Raw genomic sequence first — 17,673 nt, 5'->3', positions numbered from 1 at the left:
AAAAGGAATCCAAATCAGAAAAGAAGAAGTAAAGCTGTCACTGTTTGCAGATGACATGACACTATACATAGAGAATCCTAAAGATGTTACCAGAAAACTACTAGAGCTAATCAATGAATTTGGTAAAGTGGCAGGATACAAAATTAATGCATAGAAATCTCTTGCATTCCTATACACTAACGACAAAAAATCTGAAAGAAAAATTAAGGAAACAATCCCATTTACAATTGCAACAAAAAGAATAACATACCTAGGAATAAACCTACCTAAGGAGACAAAAGACCTTTATGCAGAAAACTATAAGACACTGATGAAAGAAATTAAAGATGATACAAACAGATGGAGAGATATACCATGTTCTTGGATTGGAAGAATCAACATTGTGAAAATGACTATACTACCCAAAGCAATCTACAGATTCAATGCAATCCCTATCAAACTACCACAGGCATTTTTCACAGAACTAGAACAAAAAATTTTACAATTTGTATAGAAACACAAAAGACCTTGAACACCCAAAGCAATCTTGAGAAAGAAAAATGGAGGTGGAAGAATCAGGCTCCCTGACTTCAGACTATATTACAAAGCTACAGTCATCAAGACAGTATGGTACTGGCACAAAAACAGAAAGATAGATCAATGGAACAGGATAGAAAGCCCAGAGATAAACCCACACACATATGGTCACCTTATCTTTGATAAAGGAGGCAAGAATATACAGTGGAGAAAAGACAGCCTCTTCGATAAGTGGTGCTGGGAAAACTGGACAGGTACATGTAAAAGTATGAGATTAGATCACTCCCTAACACCATACACAAAAATAAATTCAAAATGGATTAAAGATCTAAATGTAAGGCCAGACACTATCAAACTCTTAGAGGAAAACATAGGCAGAACACTCTATGACATAAATCACAGCAAGATCCTTTTTGCACCTCCTAGAGAAATGGAAATAAAAACAAAAATAAACAAATGGGACCTAAATGAAACTTAAAAGCTTTTGCACAGCAAAGGAAGCCATAAACAAGATTAAAAGACAACCCTCAGAATGGGAGAAAATATTTGCAAATGAAGCAACTGACAAAGGCTTAATCTCCAAAATAAACAAGTAGCTCATGCAGCTCAATATAAAAAAAAAAAAAAAACGAATCCAAAAATGGGCAGAAGACCTAAATAGACATTTCTTCAAAGAAGATATACAGATTGCCAACAAACACATGAAAGGATGCTCAACATCACTAATCACTAGAGAAATGCAAATCAAAACCACAGCAAGGTATCACCTCACATGGGTCAGAATAGCCATCAGCAAAATTTCTACAAACAATAAATGCTAGAGAGGGTGTGGAGTAAAGGGAACTTTCTTGCACTGTTGGTGCAAATGTAAATTGATACAGCCACTATGGAGAACAGTATGGAGGTTCCTTAAAAGAACTGAAAATAGAAGTACCATATGACCCAGTAATCCCACTACTGGGCATATAACCTGAGAAGACCATAATTCAAAAAGAGGCAGGTACCACAATGTTCACTGCAGCATTATTTACAATAGCCGGGACATGGAAGCAACCTAAGTGTCCATTAACAGATGAATGGATAAAGAAGTTGTGGCACATGTATACAATGGAATATTACTCGGCCGTAAAAAAAGTGAAATTAGTTATTTGTAGTGAGGTGGATGGACCTAGAGTCTGTCATACAGAGTGAAGTAAGTCAGAAAGAGAAAAACAAATACCATATGCTAACACATATATATGGAATCTAAAAAAAATGGTTCTGAAGAACCTGGGGGCAGGACAGGAGTAAAGATTCAGATGTAGAGAATGGACATGGGGAGGAGGAAGGGTAAGCTGGGACGAAGTGAGAGAGTGGCAAGGACATATATACACTACCAAATGTAAAATAGATAGCTAGTGGGAAGCAGCCGCATAGCACAGGGAGATCAGCTTGGTGCTTTGCAATGACCTAGAGAGGTGGGATAGGGAGGGTGGAAGGGAGGCACAAGAGGAAGGGGATATGGGGATATAGGTATACATATAACTGATTCACTTTTTTATACAGCAGAAACTAATACAACATTGTAAAGCAATTATACTCCAATAAAGATGTTAAAAAAAAAAAAAGGAAGAAGACATACTATCACCAGTCCAATCAACATCATACTGGAAATTGTAGTTAATGTAACTAGGCAAGAAAAAGAAATAAAATACCTACAGATTGGAAAGGAAGAAATAAAAATGTCTTTATTCACAAACATAATTTTCTAAATATACAGTCCTGAGAAATCAACAATAACAACAACAGCAAAATTCATAGAAACGGTAAGTGAGTTTAACAAGGTCACAGGCCACCAGTTCAACGTTCAACACACAAAAATCAATCGTAGTTTGTTTGGTTTTTTTTGGCTGCACTGGGTCTTCATTGCTGTGCGCGGGCTTCCTCCAGTTGTGGCGAGCGGGGGCTATTCTTCACTGTGGTGTGAGGGCTTCTCATTGTGGTGGCTTCTCTTGTTGCGAAGCACAGGCTCTAGGCATGCGGGCTTCAGTAGTTGTGGCTAGCAAGGTCAGTAGTTGTGGCTCACAGGCTCTAGAGCGCAGGCTCAGTAGTTGTGGCGCATGGGCTTTGTTGCTCCACGGCATGTGGGATTTTCCCAACCAGGGCTCAAACCCATTTCCCCTGCATTGGCAGGCAGATTCTTAACCACTGCACCACCAGGGAAGCCCCAAACATAGTTTTAGACACTAGTAAAAATACATACCATTTTCATATTTCATATTCAAGAAAAATAAAATACTTATGTATAAACCTAACAAAATATGCATGGGACCTGTGAGTTGAAAAAACTACAAAATGCTGATGAAAGAATTCAAATTTGGCCTAAATAAATGACAAAACATACTCTGCTTACAGACTGGAAAACTCAATATAGTAAAGATATTCATTTTTCCCAGATTGATCTATAGATTCATACAATTTCAGTCAAAGTTCCAGCAGGATTTTTTTTTTATAGAATTGGGCAGACTAATTCTAAAATTTATATGGAAAAGCAAAGAAACTAGAATAGTGCTACGGACTGAATGTTCATGTACCCCTAAAATTCATATGCTGAAACCCCAATCCTCAGTGTGATGGTATTTGCAGATGGAGCTTTGGGGAGGTCATGAGAGTGGAGCCCTCATAATGGAATTACTGCCCTTAGAAGAACAGGCAAGAGAGAGTTTACTTCCTCTCTCTTTCTTCCATGTGAAGAATACAGCAAGGCAGCCAGCTATGAACTAAGAGGAGGCTCTCACCAGCCATGCTGACACCCTGATCTCAAACTTCCTACCTCCAGAACTGAAAAATAAATGTTTGTTGTTTAAGTCACTCATTCTGTGTCATTCTGTTTTAGCAGCCCAAACTGATGAAGACAAATAGCTAAACCAATCCTGGAAAATGAAGAGTAAAGTTGGAGAAGTCACACTACCCGAATTTTAATACTCTTTATAAAGCTACAGTAGTCAAGACATGGAATTAGCAAAGAAATAGACATGCACGTATCAATGAAACAGAACAGAGTCCAAAAATAGCCCCATACAAACATGACCAAGTCATTTTTTTTTTTTTTTTTTACAAAAGTACAAAAGCCATTCAATGGGGAAAGGACAGTCTTTTCAGCAAATGGTACTGGAACAACTGGACATCCATATGCTAAAATAAAAAAAACTGAACTTCAACTTAAATTTCACACCATATACAAAAATTAACTCAACTGGATCATATATCTAAATATAAAATATAAAACTACAAAACTTGTGGAAGACATGGGCAAAATCTTTGAGATCTAAAGTTAGGCAAAACATTCTTAGATAAGACACAAAGTATAACGCATAAAAGAAAAAAACTGAAATTCAGATTTCTTCAAAACTAGAAACTTTGGTCTGCAGAAGACACTGTTAAGAGAGTGAAAAGACAAGCTACAGACTGGAAGAAAATATTTTCAAATCACGTGTTCAACAAAGGGCTTGTATCCAGAATATATAAAGAATTCTCAAAACTCAACAACAGGAAAACAAGTAGCACAATTTAAAAATGGGCAAAGGACTGAAATAAACACTTCTTCAAAGAGGATGTATGGATGTCAAAAAAATGTTCAACATTATTAACCGTTAGGAAAATGCAAATTAAAATCATAGTGACATACCGCTACACACATTAAATGGCTAAAATAAAATTTTAAATACCCCAAATGCCAAGTACTGATTCAAATATGGACTAACTAGAACTCTCCCACCTTGCTGATAGGAATGCAAAATGGTGTGGCCACTCCAGAAAGCAGCTTGGCAACTTCTCACAAAGTTAAACGTACACTTACCATATGACCCAGCAATCCAACTTCTAATTATTTACCCTAAGAAATGAAAACCCAAGTTCACACAAAAACCTGAACACAAATGTTTATAGTGGCTTTATTCATTATTGTCCCAAACTGGAGGCAACCTAACTATCCTTCAAAAGGTGAATGGATAAACAAACTGTGGAACAACCATACAGTGGAATATCAACCACTCAGCAATAAAAATGAACAGATTTTTAACACACACAACAACTTGAATGAACCTCTAAGGTATTATGCTGAATGAAAAAGCCAGTTTCAAAGGGTGATCTACTATATGACTCCCTTTATATGACATTCTCGAAAACACAAAACTATAGTGATGGCAAACAGACAAGTCAGTGGCAGAGGTTGGAGGTGAGGAAACAATGTGACTAGAAAGAGCTAGCATGAGGGACCACTGTTTTAATTATGGTGGTGGTTACATAAATCCATATATGTGTCAAAATTAATAGAATCGTATACACACAAAACATTAATTTTACTATATAATAATTTTTAAATAAAAATTTTAAAATAAATACTAACCTATGAGACAGACAAGCTATACCAACTCAAAGCTAAGAATACATTGTTTTGCAGTCCCTTCCCTGATCCTTGCAAATAGTTTGCAAGATTCTCTCAGGCTGTGAGCTACCACAATACGTTGAGCTTCAGGGTTCAGAAGCCAACCTGGGGCAGATTGCTGCCCTATTTGAGCACCCAACTATTGGGTTCTCAAGAATTTTAGCAAATAAATTAATTGGAAGATGATTCTTAGCATTAAATAATGATTCTTCACTTACCAAAAGGTTCCTTTGCAACGAGAACTGTCTAGTCCCCTTCAGTCTGTACAGATTGCAGACCTAATGGCAAAGAAATAAAAAACCTAAAACAATGGAAACCACTGCTTATTGAACTGAAGTGATGCCCTACACAATGCTAAACTTAGTAGGTAAAGCAATGAGAAAATTGAATGAAATTTACCAATGTTTGAGGTACACAAAAAATTTTAAATCCAGCCATTGTCTGCAAGATGTATTCAATAGTCGCTTGACCCAGCATGCAATGAATTACAGGCACAGTGGTTGGAGAATCATCATCTAAAGTCTGAATTGCCTTCTCCCCAAAACAGAAAGAGAAAAGTGGAGTTATCTCACTTCTCTGCTCCTTTTCCCAGCCTCTCTCTTTCATCATTATTCTCAAGGAGGAAATATCACAAACCTACTGTCAAGACTCTGCAGAGAAATTGGAGAAGCTTTCAGGCCTCTGTCCAGAAGACCCTCCGACTATCTTATTTAATTCTCCCATCAAACCATGAAATAGGTACTTATATTGTTTACGAATGCTTTTGGCTGCAAGGAACAGAATAATCAATTCACAGCAACATTAACAAACAAGGGTTCATTTTTCTCACGTGAAACTTGGGCAGTTAGGCTTTGTCTTAGCTGCTCCATGATGGAGGACCCTGAATAGGTGTCTCCACATTCTCCTGGTCTCTTGGGAATAAAATTGCTGCCACAGCCATAGCATTAGTCAAGAAATTTCCATTGTAGGAAGCAGGGGGCAGCATGAGCGGGGTGGGGGGGGGGGTTCCTCCCACCAACCAACTTCACGTCAAGAAGGAAGCAGGTGGCAGACAGAATACAGAGATGCTCTTTGTCTGCCTTCTCATATCAGGGAGGGAAAATGCCAGAACGACTCCCAAAATGTTCCCTTTTCAACTCATTGGCCAGAACTGATCACATGTTCACTCTAGGATCAGGACCTAGGCCCACCTCCCCAGAAATCATGGGAAGTGACACCTGAACAAAATTGATATTCTGTTGGCAAGGAAGAAAAGGAGGCCATAAACATTGCCTGCCATGGTACAGTTACTATTTCCTCCTTTTTACAGATGAGAAAACTGTGGCTTAGAAAAGATAAGAGACTTGCCCAAGGTCACCCAGCTGATAAGTGCAGAAGCCAGATTGCAAACCCAAAACTGTCTGGCGGCCAAGCCTGTGCTCTCAACCTCTGTTAGTACCTCTTTGGAATGCAGTTCATGTTGTGATCAATTCCTTCCCTCCCTGAGGCCGCAAGCCAGGAGGGCTAGTAGAGATTGCACTGCTAATGACTATGCAAGTCTTAGAAAAGAGAACAGAGCAAGAGTCCCACTGTGGGTCAGCATCTGGGTCATCCTGCACCTGCTTACCTGATGGCAGGGGAGAGCATGTCTGTGAAATCTCCATCTTCCTGTGGCTCTGTCTTCCTTGGCCTCTCCCCACTGGCCTCCATCTTCCTCTTTGAAGAGGCCCTTAGAAACCATCCAGGGGAACAGAGCTGGGTAAGGGAGCTGGGTTGGAAATTCTGCCCCTCTGGCTTGCTCCCTGACCCAGCCACTCTGGGCTGCTTCCTTGGCCCTGTTCAGTTTGCTCATCTTCTCCCTGCTGATTTTCCTAGGGACCCTGATATCCAAAATAACTCAAAAGTCACCATATGTGACTCTAATGCATACATATCCTCCCTTAAATGAGGGCTGCAGACTGTATTTATTTCAATGAGAAAACAAATTAGCAGGTAATAAATTGTCCCTCTTTTTCTGTGTTCCTAGTGGGCCCCACAATTAGCAAGAACCAACTGTCACATTAATTTCACTGTCAGGGACCAGCACTAAGGGTGACATCATACTGTTCCCTAGCCTGGGTGGGAAGTAGGCACACCTGTGGCCCTGAAGTGGACCAGTGGGGAAAGGGAAGTGGACACTATTCATGAACAGGTTCCATGTCAAATCCTACTGTGTTTTTTTCTGGGCTGTTTCCCAAGAGGAGAGAGCTGGGTCTCTAAAAACTTAAAGGCATTATGGTTTCGGGCACAGGCACAAATAGATTTTCCAACACTGGTTATGTTCTCAACACACTGCTGGTACCTCCATCCCTGTTTCAGGAGGTCTTGTAGGGAAAGAGCATCTTGTTGTGTTTAAGTAATGGTCTCTCCGTTCCAAAAGAATTTCTGCAACATTATTGAGTGGGACAAGGAAGGATTAGCAAGTCCGCAGATTATCTGAGCAATAAAGATATACTGCCATAGGCCTTTTCATTTGGAACTCAGTCTTGGTCAATATCAACATCTTATGGCAAGTCGATAAATCCCGGTATCAACCGCCGTGGAAGAAGTGTCAACACCTGCTGCCGGCAACTTAGTTTATGGTGAATCAAGACCTTGAACGAGGCTTTAAATTTGCTGATGCCTTTTTCTGCGGGGTTTGGTTTGTCGCGGCTCACCCAGCCAGATCGATTCGATGCGTCGTGCTGGGGAAGAGGAAAAGGTTTGTGGCTCTCAGAGTATTAGCAAGTTCATTTCACACTGATGCTGTGACAGAGGCCAGGGGAGGGTTTACAGAGGCGGCATTCATCAAGCTGGCTGGTCGTCCACGACATCCCTCAGGCTTGGAGCCGAGAGACAGGGAAGGTGGGCGCTGATGGCTGGCAGTTCATAGGGAGAATTGTGGCTTTCTTTGAGAGAGGACATGTAGTGAAAAGGGGGTGGGATCCGGAGGCTCTAATGACTCCCACGCTAGGAAAGGAGCCAGCTCTCAGGAGCTGTTTGAGTCTAAGGGCATTTTTCCCTTCCTGGAGAGTCTGTGGCAGACTGACTGCAAAAATGGCCCTAATTCTCCATCCTTCCCACACCACTTGCAATGTGACCTGGTAGTTCTTCTCATCAAGAAGTTGAAACTATTTCCCTGTTCTTTAAATCTAGGCTTCCTTGTAAGTTCCTCTGACCAACAGAATGTGGGCAGCAACATATCAGCTCCAAACTAGGCCTCTAGAGGCCTCATCTACTCCCCTCTCCCTCTCCCTCTCCCTCTCCCTCTCCCTCTCCCTCTCCCACCCTCCACAACCCCCCTTTCTCCCTCCCCTGTCATGAGAACACCATCAGCTAACCTTCTGGAGGGGAGAGAGCATGTGGAGAAGAGCCAAGTCTCCCCAGCTGAGGTCATTCTGAACCAATCAGCCTCCAGCCAACCTGACCACAGATGCTGAGCCCAGCTGAGCCCAGCCCAGATCAGCAGAGCCATAAGCCTGTGAGCAATGATAAATGGTTATTGTTTCAAGTCAGTGAGGTTTGGGGGATTTTTTTTGTTTTTTTGGGTTTTTTTGGTGGGGGATGTTTTTTTATGTAGCATTATTATGTCAATAGATAATTGATACATGGTTCATCCAGTTGTTTTAGTAACCAAAGCAATGCCCAGGAGAAATCACCCCAGGCCGTGAACTTCAGGGTTCCTGACTCTCTGAGGACCAGAGTTCTACAAACTGGTCTAAGAACCTGAAGTCTGTATACACTATGTACATGCAACAAAAACTCCACAAAGCCAGTCCATGCCTTCCCCCAAAAATACTGACAGCAAAAGGCCATACACATTTCCCCAATTTAACTTAATCTTAGGGGTAAATGTAATGATCTCCAAGACAACCAGGCCAGATCTAGCTCCAGGACTCTGAACAACACTTCTTTTTTCTGGAATGGATAGACAAGTACCAGCTAGCCCCCACCTCCCCACACAGCCTCCCTAAGTCAGTGAAATATTTTCTGTAAAATGGTAAAATTTCTACTGCTCCTCTAATAAATTACCACAAATTTAGTGTCTTCAACAATATAAATACATTATCTGCTTGTTCTAGAGGTCGAAGTCGGACATGGGTCTCAGTGAGCTAAAATCAATGTGGTGTCAGGGCTGCCTTCCCTTCTGGAAGTTCTAGGGGAGAATCTGTATCTTTCCAGCTTCTAGAGGTTGCCCTCATTCCTTAGCTCATGGCCCTTTCCCCCATCTTCAAAGTCAGCAACAATGGATTGAGTCCTTGTCATGTCACATCTCTCTGACCTACTCTCCTGCCTCACTATTCTACCTTTAAGGACTCAGGTTATTAAATTGGACAATCCAATAATCCAAGATAATATCACCATCTCAAAATCTTACCCTTAATCATATCTTCAAACTCCCGTTTGCATTATAAAGTAATGTAGTTACAGTTTCCAGGGATTAGGACATAGACATCTTTGGGGGCCATTATTCTGCCTCCCACAATTTCACTGTGATTTTGTATAATAAAGATTGAAAGACAGGAAGCTTTTGTTTTTCTCAGACATCTCCATAGAACTGAGGGGCCTACACCTGGAATTCTATAAAATGGGATCATGTTAGAAAAGAAGGGAGAGATGGAAATGAACCAGGATCAATAATATCCCCTAATTCATCCACAAAGTTGCAGGGCATCCTACCCTCCATGAAATGGTGATCTCACTACTGAGGAAGCAGTAATTCAAGGGCAGGGTTAGATAGCTTTATTCTACAAGGAACACAGCTCTTCAGGGTGTCATAACCCTGAACAGAACTGCCAGAAAACTGTTGACACCTCTCATGGCAATTCCAGAAAGGCCATTCAGGAGCCATGGCAGACTCTGAAACCAATGAGGTTCTTTCCCCACTTACTGAACCCTGTGCTAATAGTTGAGGGGTTGCAGAGATGGATCTGAAGAGATTCTGCCCTCAAAGGGCTTACAGACTAGAGATTATACAGAACAGGCATTTAAATAAATGACGGTTACAATTTTTAGAAAGAGAAAAGCATCACAAGAAATAAACAGATAAAATGTGATGAAAGTTCGGAGCAAAAGAAGATGGGAAGAGTGCAGAGTGGATAGGAAGAAGAGGAGAAAAAGAATAAGCTGGGAGGGCATTCTGAAAGAATTTAAGGAAGCACAATATAAATTAAAGTTATAAACTTTATGGTTTAAGCTGGGGTAGACAAACTTTTTCTGCAAAGGGGCAAACAGTAAATATTTTAGGCTTTGCCGGTCATATGGTCTCTGTTGCAACTACTTAACTCTTCTGATGTAGTGCAAAAGCAGCTAAGAAAGCATGTGAGCATGGCTGGGTTCCAATGAAACTTTATTTATAAAAAGAGATGGGCCAAATCTGGCAGATCCCCATTTTAAGCCATGCTGTAGGCATCAAGTAGCATAATCATGAAAGGATTTATGGAAGATATAATGCTTTGGTTAAGCTTTGGTGAATGGATAGGACTTGAATGTGAAGGAAGAACAGTCAAAGAAGAAGGTAAAATTAACAATCTTTGTGGGATACTGAAGAGACCAAGTCCTTAAGGGTTTCAAATAGAGGATTTTGTATGGGGGAAATACTTGAAACACAACTAGTTTGAGTAGAGGTATTTTATGGAGAGCCTAGATAGGCAAGGAAAGAAGTTTTGGTGTAAGACGATGGGAATTAGGAAGCCGTGGATAGGCTTTGACCTGGTAAATGATGGCATGCAAATATTTTTCAAATCACTAAGTTCAAGGATTGGCATCTAGGGCCGTACAAGCACACGAAGCAGAGGTCCTGAAGACTGTCGCTACAGGATTAAAAGCTCGCCCTTTAATCCCCAGCCAACAACTGGTCATGATGTCACCTGTTTCCACACACAATTGGAGCTGGTCTGCACCTCACACAGAGCTGGGCCCGGATTCCCAGAAGATTCAAGGTGCCCATTAGGGTCTGAGCTTGGTTTCCCCGAAGCACTGGGCGTTTCTGCCTTCCTGTCCTCTGCGAAGAGGGCTCTCCCTCCACCTCTTCCCCTGCTCTCTGCTCTGCCTCCTCCACCCCAGAGCCTTCTTGCTGCTGTGAATCGCATGTTATAACAAATGAGTTACCGAAGGCTCCAACAAGCTGCTCATCGTTAACCCCAGCAGGAGAAAAGCAGCCGCGACCTGGAGCTGCGACCTTGTTAGAGTTGGTAATGAGGTAACGGGAAAATATTTCTGCCTGATTAGAATCCCTAATGAGCTGCTGACAACGGTGAGCAGAGAAAGGCCAGCTTCTAGCTCTCTCCCCATCCCCTCCCACACCTCTCCCTGCTCCCAAGCAGCGCTCCAGGCAGGAAAGTGTTCTTTGCCAGCAGTTAAGACCATAAAGAACAAACACAGGGGCTTCCCTGGTGGCGCAGTGGTTGAGAGTCCGCCTGCCGATGCAGGGGACGCGGGTTCGTGCCCCGGTCCGGGAGGATCCCACATGCCGCGGAGCGGCTGGGCCCGTGAGCCATGGCCGCTGAGCCTGCGCGTCCGGAGCCTGTGCGCCACAACAGTGAGAGGCCTGCGTACCGCAAAGAAAAAAAAAAAAAAAAAAAGAACACACACAAAGCAGCCCCAGAAACTCCCTTTCCATCTCTCTTCTCCCTCTCCCTAGGAGGATATACCTCCATCTTATTCATTTTTCCATGCATACGGACCGCTGCCACCTGCTAACACCCTAACGATGCCACCTGGACCATACATAATTGGTCACAGGTGCCCCATGGGTCCTGGCAAGGTCCTCACTCAGAAAGAAATAGAAATGCAGGAGAATGCTGCATCTGACTAGCCACTGGAAACATGAGGCCACAGGCCAAATTCCCACAGCAACCAGTCAGAGCCAATTCTCCAATGCAAAGAATTTTGCTTGCGTTCAATTCAGAGAATATTCTGAAATCCCCATTTTCTTCTAGTTGACTGATTTTAGAAAGCATCTGGATTAGCTCCAGAGTGAATTGATTCACCACAATAGTGATTTTTAGAAGGAAAATAAAAACTCACAACATATTTTGGAGGTAGTTCATGGTTCAATAAAAAAATAATATTTGGGTTCAGTTTGGGATTCAGGTTGTGCTTATGGTCAAGTTCCTGTGTCAGAGGGACTTGAATTTTTAAAGCTTACGAGATATTTATGTAGTCCCGGATTATGAATTCAAAGGAAGAGAAGATATGTTGCTGTAGTAAGAAAAGAAAGTATTCCAGGATTTGGTAAAATCCCCCTTGGGGTGCCTGTGAGTTCTGTTTGTGGGATACAGCCCAGTCTGGCTCCTCTACCGGGCAAGGCAGCTCCCACTTCATTTCTAAGGGACCCCACCACTACCAAGGTCCCTTTGCTGTGTCCACAACAGAAGCAGGCTTTGGCTGTATTCTAAATCACAAAGCATCTGACGTTTTAGCTACCATTAAGCAAATCACACCAGAGCAGTGGTCCTCAAGCTTGGTTGTACATTGTTATCTCCCAGGGAGTTTTAAAAAAATGAGGATGCCAGGGTCCACCCTCAGAGATGTTGATTTAATTGGTCTGGAGTATGGCTTGGGTGTTGGGACTTTTAAGTGTGCTTCTAGAGCTGAGAGCTACTGGTCTAGTGTACTGCTTCTCAAACTTCAATGTATATATGGATAGCTTGGGCTTTTGTTAAAATGAAGGTTCTGATTCAATAGGTCTTGGATAGACCTGAGATTCTACATTTCCAGCAAGCTCCCATGCTGCTGGTCCTTGGACCACGTTGATTAGAAACGATCTAGCATATCATCCTGAAGTGCTATTATATTTATTAGACACTATATTTGAGAGAACTCAGTCAACCACAATCAGTAGAAATCCAACTCAAACTGGAATAATTGAAAGGAGGAATTCATTGGTACAAATAAGTGGGGAAATCCAAGGGTGGGGCTGGCTTTAGGCATGGATATATCCAGGAGCTCAAATTATGTCACTAGGACCTTCTGTTTCTATTTTTGCTTTCCCAGGTTTCCCTGGTGGTGCAGTGGTTAAGAGTCTGCCTGCCAACGCACGGGACATGGGTTCAAGCCCTGGTCTGGGAAGATCCCACATGCTGCGGAGCAACTAAGCCCGTGTGCCACAACTACTGAGCCTGCGCTCTAGAACGCATGAGCCACAACTACTGAAGCCCGTGTGCCTAGAGCCCGTGTTCCACAACAAGAGAAGCCACCGCATGAGAAGCCCGCATGCCGCAATGAAGAGTAGCCCCCGCTCGCTGCAACTAGAGAAAGCCCGCGCGCAGCAACAAAGACCCAGTGCAGCCAAAAATAAATAAATAAAATAAATAAATAAATAATAAAATTAAAAAAAAATAAATAGGGCTTCCCTGGTGGTGCAGTGGTTGAGAATCTGCCTGCTAATGCAGGGGACGCAGGTTCGAGCCCTGGTCTGGGAAGATCCCATGTGCCGCGGAGCAACTGGGCCCATGAGCCACAACTACTGAGCCTGCGCGTCTGGAGCCTGTGCTCCGCAACAAGAGAGGCCACGATAGTGAGAGGCCCGCGCACCGCGATGAAGAGTGGTCCCCGTTTGCCACAACTAGAGAAAGCCCTCGCACAGAAATGAAGACCCAACACAACCAAAATAAATAAGTAAATTAATAAATTCCTGCCCCCAACATCTTAAAAAAAAAAAGATTAGCACGTTTAAAAAAAAATAAAAAATAAAAAAAATAAAATAAAATAAAATAAAATAAATAAATAAATAAATTTTTAAATGTAAAATATTTTTGCTTTCCCTTTAGTGTGCTCCATTTTCAGTCAGGCTCTCTCCATGCGGCATCAAAGATGTTCCAAACAGTTCCAGACTTACCTCACCCACACAGTTGGCAGAGCCAGAGAAAAGAGCGTGCCACTGTCTCCTTCACCATCCACACTGGCCCCTGAATATGACTCATAATCCCCACTGCTGGACAGGGACGGGCAGAGCTCCATAGTTAATAGCCTCACCTGAAACACAGGTATTGGGGAACGACAGTTTCCCAAGGGAGGGATGGAGAGCAAACCACAAAGGAGCTGATGTCCCCCATGAGCACCACAGTCACGTGCCAGAAGCTCTTCGGATGTTCTCTGCCACTTCCCCTTCTCTTGCTGTTGGCTCTCACCCACCATGACTCTTCTCTGCTCTTCACAAATGCGAAGGGCCTCCCTATTCCTCAGCAATCTGTCCCTTATAGAGTCTCTCCAGTCAGATGCTCACAACTGGGTGAACAGAAGCCAAGGAAGTCCTTAAAACTCTAACTTCCTACATCTCTCCTGACCTCCAGGACCAGAACAGGAAGAGGGCCACAGAACAGACAGTGCTTTAGAGATAGAAAAAACGTTCAGAGAGCATGTTGAATCCCTCCATTTTACAGATGAGAACACTGAGGCTCAGAGTAACTGAGTAACTTGTCTGAGAACACTCAGGCAAAGACTGGCAGAGCCACAGCCTAAATTCAGGTTTTCATTTCTGTCAGTCACCAGGAAACTGACCCAAGCTGTCAGAAACAGAGGGACGGGTCGCCAACTAACTCAGTATTGGGTTTGTTTTGATGCTAAATGCGCCACTGGCCGGAACCAGTCCACAGCACCACTCTCCGGGCCCCAGCGTCCGCGGGAGTGGCGACACTGGCAGGGATGCTGCATCCGAGGACGGCCTCACTCCACGGGACCTCGCCCGCCAGCCTACCAGCCGCTGTGCCCTTGCCCTGGCCGAGGCTGCACCAGCTCTCCCGGCCGTAATGATCCGTGACTGCATCCAGACTCCTGGGACGTTCGACCTTCCTTTGCAAACACAAGGGCCTGGGGAGAGCAGGGGAGGGAAGCAGGCGGAGCCTGGGCCTGGCTGGGGGAGCCTCCCCCAACCCTGGCCCCCAGCAGGGACCCCAGCAGTGCTGCCCCCTGCAGGCATCTGCCCAGGTGAGGCGGGCCAAGGAAGCGGGCAGCAGGATCGCATGTGGGAAAGGACGGACACACGGACACACACACACACACACACAGTCTCGGCCATGACTTGGGCCCAGCCACCCGTCCTGCCAATCCACCCCCCTCCCCAGGTTGGAGGCAGCGGGAAGACTTGCCAACCTCCAGCTACCGCCCCTCATGCCACTCCCCAACTCCAAAAACCCCAGGCTGCTGGCCAACAAGAAAGCAGAGGGTCCCATGGCAAATTTCTTATGGGAGCGGGGCTGCCCCTACCTCCTACAAAGAGGCTGGGAATTGTGGCCAAGAGATGGGGCAGCTCTCAGCTCCGGAGTGGGTTCCAGGGGTGTGCAGTGCAGGGAGAGACTGCCCAGCCCCTAAACTGTCACAGTCAGGTTGATTGTACCTTCAAGTTTCCATCACCTCCATCCCAACCTTCACCCACCCTGTCCAGCCATCATCCAGCTAACCCTGTGTGGTTTTCTGCTTTGCACTTCTCACTGCCCAATGTTATATATTTGTTTGTTGTCTCTCCCTCACCTGACCCCATTCACTGCTACATACTCAGCACCTACAATGGTACCTGGCCTGCAAAAGACAATAATTGTGACGGACGCCACGATAGCAATAGCTTCAGCTGAAGAGAGCTGCCCTTCCCAGGTTGGCCCACATCCCTGGACTGATGGAGGTCCAGCATCTAGGCCCGACCTAGGACAACTCTGTAGGTCAGGTCTAGCTCCAGAGCGCCCTTTGGGGTTGACTGCGGCTGTGTGGTTCCCCTTTGCCCACTCCCGTGTCTGTTCCCTTCTTTCCACAGGTGTTGGTGCAAGGACACTCCTTACCATCGTGCTCAATAAACTCAGCCTCAGTGCCCACTTCCCAGGGGGCCAGAGCACAGCAGTATATATCTCTGGAATGAAAATGGACAGAGAGAGAGGAAAAAAGAAAGAGCTTTGACTTTCTACTGTTGTTCACCATCCACATCCCCAAAGTACCTCAAATCTGCCTATTTCTCTCCCCGTCCAATGCCACCACCATAATTAAAGCCACCACTCTCTCTTGTTTGGAGCCCTGTATCTCCTCTGGAACGGACGCTGTGAGGCCCACCCCAGACCCTCTATCTAGCATCCCCTGAACACAGCTGCAGCCGTGGTGGAGGGTTGCCAAGAGGCCGGCAGCTTCCCTCCTCAAGCAGCTCCCCTGCTTTCTCCCAGGGCTTTCTGACACAGCACAGCAGCTTGCTCGGCCCAGAGCAGGGCAGCCCGGAGTGCTAGGGATCTTACAGCCCCCCAGGGACACTCCGCAAGCATCACAGATGACCACCCATCCCCACTCCTCGGGAGGACAATGCTGAGGCATATTCCACAAGATTCCTCAGAGGCCCCCAATGGGATTCAGCCCCTCCATTCACCACCCCAACTCTTCTTCTCAGTTCCCCCCATTCCCTCACTTGTGCTTCCCAAGTAAAAACTAGCAGCACCTAAATCCTTGTCTCAGTACCTGCTCTGGGGGGAATCCAAACTGGGTGAGCCTCCTGACTGACCTGGGCTTCCGCTCTTGCTGCTTTGAGCTTCTGAAGACAGCACTGCAGAGAACCAGCCTTCCAGGCTCCTCCAGGCCACAGGGACTTCGCTGTGTGGCTCCGTCTATTATTTCCTTCAGCAACTCTTTGTTGAGTGCCTACTGCTTCAGACATTGGGGTACACGGCAAAGCAAAGTCAAAAATCCTCCCACTCCTCCCCAAGTCCCTTCTCACCAGATTCTTGCTTCTCTTGCCTCACTCCTATTTACCATTTAAGTCTCAGCTTGTAAAGCATGGCCTGTGTTCATTCAGGAAGGTCTCCAAACCCTGCCTTCTCCATGCAGTCTTCCTCCACCAGGGTGAGAGAGCTCCCCTGCCCTACTCCAGGGCCAGGTGCACCACCTGTCTTAGTCTGCTTGGCTGTCATACGAAATACTATAGACTGTGTGGCTTAAACAACAGAAGTTTGTCTCTCACAGTTCTAGAGGCTTGGGGCATCCAAGATCAAGGTGCCAGCAGATTGGCTTCCTGGGGAGAGCTTACTTCCTCTATGTCCTCATATGGTCTTTCCTCAGTGTGTGCAAGCTTCTTCTTCTTATAAGGCCACCAATCCCATCACGACTCTAATTATCCCCCAAAGGTCCCACCTTCAAATACCATCCCATTGTGACCTAGAGGCTTCAACATATGAATCTGAGGAGGACACAGATATTGAGTCCATAACACCAGTGATGAGAATGATCAGGTAAGAGATTGGTCCTCAGATGACTGAGGCAAAAACTGAATCATTTGGGCTTAAAGACTGAAATATAAGACATGATACCATAAAACTCCTAGAAAAGAACGTAAGCAAAACATTCTCTGACATAAATCGTACCAATATTTTCTTAGCTCAGTCTCCCAAGGCAATAGAAATAAAAACAAAATTAAACAAATGGGACCTAATCAAACTTATAAGCTTTTGCACAGCAAAAGGAAACCATAAACAAAACTAAAAGACAACCTACAGACTGGGAGAAAAATATTTGCAAATGATGTGACTGACAAGGTCTTAATTTGTAAAATATACAAACAGCTCATACAAGTCAATAACAAAAAAATGAACAACACAATCTGAAAGATGGGCAGAAGACTTAAATAGACATTTCTCCAAAGAAGACATACAGATGGCCAAGAGGCACATGAAAAGACTCTCAACATCACTAATTATTAGAGAAATGTAAATCAAAACTACAATGAGATATCACCTCACACCAGTCAGAATGGCCATCATCCAAAA

General features: G+C 44.3%; 1 long non-coding RNA gene across 5 annotated transcripts; it reads right to left on the bottom strand.

The window, feature by feature from the left end:
* Positions 1-2,630: 2,630 nt before the first annotated feature.
* Positions 2,631-17,287, bottom strand: LOC113627529 (uncharacterized). 5 transcript variants are annotated; one of them, XR_003435584.1, is made up of 4 exons: positions 16,416-17,287; positions 15,715-15,782; positions 5,161-7,644; positions 2,631-3,690 (listed from the first exon to the last, which is right to left on the bottom strand). It is a non-coding gene; the product is annotated as an uncharacterized LOC113627529 (long non-coding RNA). The 5 variants fall into 5 exon arrangements; XR_003435585.1 differs by lacking the exon at positions 2,631-3,690 and adding an exon at positions 4,075-4,390; XR_003435583.1 differs by lacking the exon at positions 2,631-3,690 and having other exon boundaries at positions 4,075-5,220; positions 5,342-7,644.
* Positions 17,288-17,673: the final 386 nt, after the last annotated feature.

Source organism: Aethalodelphis obliquidens, unplaced genomic scaffold (genome assembly GCF_003676395.1).
Source record: "Aethalodelphis obliquidens isolate GAN/ISIS:26980383/991018 unplaced genomic scaffold, ASM367639v1 scaffold21, whole genome shotgun sequence".
NCBI lineage: Eukaryota > Metazoa > Chordata > Mammalia > Artiodactyla > Delphinidae > Aethalodelphis > Aethalodelphis obliquidens.
This window is presented reverse-complemented; position numbering and strand designations above follow the sequence as displayed.